Source organism: Schistocerca piceifrons, chromosome 3 (genome assembly GCF_021461385.2).
Source record: "Schistocerca piceifrons isolate TAMUIC-IGC-003096 chromosome 3, iqSchPice1.1, whole genome shotgun sequence".
Lineage (NCBI taxonomy): Eukaryota > Metazoa > Arthropoda > Insecta > Orthoptera > Acrididae > Schistocerca > Schistocerca piceifrons.
Genome location: NC_060140.1, coordinates 202558692 through 202563900, shown reverse-complemented (window position 1 = coordinate 202563900; position 5209 = coordinate 202558692).

The following is a 5209-nucleotide window of genomic DNA, read 5'->3' as shown; positions in this document are numbered from 1 at the left end:
TGCTGTTACATACAGCATATACTGAATAACCAGTGGTATAAGATGTGCAGTAATGTTGCTGGTTAATATTTCAAACTCAAGACAGAGTTAACACACCAGACTCTTCAGGTATTCCATCAATATGGGGTATCTGTAAGATTCAAACACAGGCAGTTTCTCAGAATGGAGGATAAAGAGCTAATAGTGCCAGGCCATCATTATATGATCTAAGAGCTGCACTAGAAACAACTGAGGTGGGTCGGTATTTATAGGCAAGTACTGTCAAATAAGTGAGCAACAAAAGACCATGTAATGTCTATGATGATCAGTAACAGATAAATTATAACTGGTCAGCATAATATATGTGGCATTTTAAATGTACAGTGACACATACATAAGTGAGCAGCTGCTTGCAGTGTTCTTCTATTACCTTGGTGTAATCTGCTTGGAATACTTCTCTGGTGTGCTAACCTAATTGAATGTGATTTTCACATTTCATATTGGGTGCAATGTCACTGTAAATGCAGCCTGAAGCTGAAACACTTCCACCATCTATAGTGGCTCTGTAATTTTGCTCTCCGACTAGAATATGTTTTATGTGCATGTGAATGGAGGAGCTAGGAAGGTGTTCTAGTCAACTGTGGATAATCCATTAGATAAGGGTGTGTCTAAACCTTCTTCTCAATGTCCAGCAGGGATAGCATCAGTGATCCTTATATTCTTGAACTGGTGACTACGATGGAGTTGTCTATGATGTTCAGCTGAAATACAGGGCTTAAGAATGACATATGAAGAGAGGTCCTGTCCATGTTGGTCTTCAACAGTTTGTGTCACATTCTGCAAGCTTACAAGATAGTAAATGCTAGTAGAGTTCAAGGCATGGTGACATTGCAGTGGAACAAATAGGCAAGTCATTCCACAGAAGCATCAAAGATCTCCACCTTCATCATAGGCCACTAACATGCAGAAGCTGCAAGGCTAAAATACAACAGCAGACATATGAACCCAAATGTGCAGACCCAGATTATAGTGTACATGGTAGCACTGGATGAGGTCTTGATCTGTCACATGTTCCAGATTAGGAATAGTGTGATAAGAGTACTCAGGGAGGATTTCCACAAACTTTCAGTCTCCCAGCATAATACCATGTGTACTACTCAAAAACAGCAAGCTCTGATGTGGAATCTTGCAGTGCATCTGCATCTTGAACTATTGGACTGTGGATGGAAAAAGAGCATTAATAATGTGGTGACCACTGTTTTTTATGTAGAATCCAGGGAAATGATGTGACAAACTATAGCTGACAAGTATGAGAGGTTCTAAATTACGAAGACTTGCATCAACAACCTTATCCAGCTAGGACAAACAAAGATACCAAAAGGAAAATCTGACAATGTATTCACCACAGCAAACCACATTTATGCCTTGGAAAACTGAAGCCCAAGTGCTCCTCTGATGACACTTTTGATTGACATCAGTCCCTTTCCAAGAAGCATGAAGTGTGGCTATAGCTTTTATTCTGGTCGTTTCCCAATGACAATTGCGAAGAAGCACCAGCACTCAAGTGGGCAGAGATTGAGGAATGATCAGTCCCTTCCACTGATCCACACTTTGTACATCAGTTTTGGGTGATGGCAGTGACTCTGTCTAGCAGCAATAGGGTAACTCCAGTGCTGTGAGTTGGACTATCTTGTTTGATAGAAACTAAATAACACTGAATCTAACTGAGGAATCTGAATAAGGTAATTGACATTCTTGGTTTGAACAAATTTATACTTGCAACTAACATCACATACGTCAACAAGCCACATTTAATATCACAGTGACCTTAATACAACTGTATTGGTAGTTTCACACTCTAATTAAATTTCAGATGAGTTGTATTTGATGTGAAATATTCACCATGTTGCAGATTCAGCATTTTTGCAAGGATCTACCAATAACATTTTGTGTCGCTGCCCTTCTCCCCATTGTTTCCATCAGGTGTGGATCCACCAAATGTTCAGTTCTTAAGAGGGGGGGCACATTTTTTCACCGTCCCTCTCTGACCCCTCCCACAAAAGACATAATGTTCCGTCGCCTCTTATAACACGTTGTAATACATTCTTGGGTGACATAATTGGTCAATTGGTTAAGTTGCCTGCAGTAAAGAGGGAATCCAGCTTCAAATCTGAATCTGGCACAAATTTCCATTTATTGTGACAGTCAGTCAGTCACAGTCAGCACGGACTGAGTGATGGAAATTATGGAATGAAAATATTTGTAGTAAGGATACTACCACTGTCTTCAAAGTCATATGAATGCAAATAAAAAGCTTTGATGATAAAAGTACCATAAAACCTGGATTACAAACCACCTGAAAAACGTAATTTGATTCAGTAGGCCTCTGATTACTTTGCTTTTTCCTGTAGAACTTTATGCAAGAGAATACTGGGAAAATATAGAACACAGGCAGTGAACTTGTCACTGTGAAGCATGTTGAAAATTTTGTAGCTATCTAGTTAGTTTAATGTTTCATACTCCATTTTCATAATTTGTATGAAAATGTTATGTAACAAAACAGGTTTAAATGCTAGCTGATATGATTTTTTTGTGTGTATTCATGATTGGTAGCCATTTGGAGAATAGTAAATAGCATAATATTTAAAGTTAATAGGAAGAGTGAACATACTAATCTTTTAGAATACTCGAACATCTGCTGGCCTAGCTGTGTGTCAGACATTTTATGTTGTGTAGTGCATGTAATATGCATGGTGCACACCTTTCTGAAACGTGTGAAACTTCAATGATACCTAATGAAGGATTCTTTTCTTCTAGTGTTACAGATTTAAAGTCATGATGTACTACTCTCATCACTCACTCTCTTTATTTGTAAGTGTTTTCGCAGTCATAACATGGTGCCCACTAGGTCCTACGCTTACATAGATAGTTAGTTCACCATGTTCATCAATGACGAAAGACGAATAAGTGTAAGCAATGGATTGTGCTTTCCAAAATGATAATGTTCCAAATTATATGAATGAAAATTACAAAGCATGTTTATACTGCAATGAAATAACGCTGCCACCAGATTTGAATATTATTATATTATTGAATCAGTGTGGTCTGTATCTCAAAAAGGTCAGTAGCAGTGGTAGTGGCGGTGGTAGTGCTAACAGCAGTAGTCACCAATGGAAATTCGTGCGTTACTTCAAATGGCCCGCCCAACTTTGACGGGATCCGTAAGGCCGGTATTACACTATCAAATTTCTTTGTCAAAGATTTGATCAAAGATGTGATCCAATATTCCGTCCAATATACTTGACAAAGATCTTTGACGTAGCGTTAGAGGGGGTATTACACTGTCATCAAATTTTTCGTCAAAGTTGAAGATGGCTGACAACAACTTGTTATTAACCGCAGCAGTTCTACGTACTCCAATTGCATTGTGTGCACATGCGGAAAAGAAGTGGGGGAAAAAATGGAACCATACATACGAGGTTGACAGCCTTAAAAGTCCTGGGATTACAACTTGATAATAAATTCAGTTGGGAGGAGCACACCACAGAACTGCACAAACGCCTTAACAAATCTGTATTTGCAATTCAAGTGTTAGCAGACATAGGCAACATAAAAATGAAAAAGCTTGCATACTTTCATTCCATAATGTCATATGGGATAATATTTTGGGGTAAATCTTGAAGTCAAACAAGTTTTCACGGTCCAAAAGCGTGTAATACGTATTATTTGTGGAGTAAATTCACGGACCTCCTGCAGAAACCTCTTCAAAGAACTGGGTACTTCAGATTCTTGCATTGGTACTGGGGGAAAATAAGAAAGAAAATGAAACTGTTGGCGGGCCAGAAGTACAGTGAGACTGTCGTTTGGACGTACGAGATTTGCAGGTTAGCTTTTTTTGTTTTGTATTTCATGCCTAGATACTTCCATAGAGATATTGTTGCATGTGGATCATTATATGTAATGATTATTACAATACATGCAACGATATGTTTGTACAGTTATCGAGGCATGAGAAACAAACAAAAAAAAAACTATAACTCTCGTAGGCCCAAATGACAAGAGTCTCACTATACTTCCGGCTCGCAGGTTAACTACTGCCTCTCAGTATATTTACTTCTTAATAAAATTTGTCGTAATTAATATATCTCTTTTTCTAACAAACAACTCAGTTCATACATACAATACCAGGAACAAAAATGATCTGCACAAGGACTTAAAAACACTTACTTTAGTTCAAAAAGGGGTCCACTACTCAGGAACACTCATCTTCAATAATTTGCCAGGAAACAAAAAATTTAGTTAGAAATAAAGATCAGTTTAAAAGGAGCCTGAAAGACTTACTACTGGCCAACTCCTTCTACTCCCTTGGCGAAATTTTTAATAGAAACAAATGATGTATTGTATTTATTCATACTATTAGTATTTTTATTTCAGCTTAAAAAAAATCGACATGTTCCACATCCACGAGGATCTCCTCAGCACGGATCTATGGAACGAAAAACTAATCTAATCTGGGTGAAGCCGTGGGTTTTACGACGACATGATAAAAGCATTCAACAAAACTTGTTATGTGAGCTTACAGTGGAAGACGTCAAGTCGTACATCAATTACTTAAGAATGGATGTGCATACATTTCTGTATGTGCTCAATGAAGTGTATCCTCACATCACAAAGCACAATTTTCACTTAAGAACTGCTACATCTTCAGAAGACAGGCTCACTATAACACTCCGATTCCTTGCTACAGGAGAGGGTTATGTTATGTTAGGTTAGGTTAGGTTAGGTTAGGTCAGGTTAGGTCTCCAATCTTCTTAATCTATTTTTGTATTCAGGGTGCCTCACGTTGTAAAGCGCCTCATAAGCTTCAGACATCTCTATTAATTCTGTAGTTGTCGGCACACACCAATTGTATTTACCGGCAATGGTTATAAAAACACTACAGACGACAGAACGCTGCAGCGATACTAGCGCTCCGCGTGGTAACATATCGCATTGCAGTGAACAGAAGACAAGCGATTTCTTTGATCAAATATACGGCCTCGGCCTAGATTTGATCAAATATTGGACGACATTTGTCAAAGATCCCTATTACACTATCAAAAATCTTTGACAAAGATATTGGACAAAGAAATTTGATAGTGTAATACCGGCCTAACCAAGACTATACCAACGATGTATGTACAAAAACCAAAGATATACCACTTCGGGGTAGACACGATTATTATCGTAG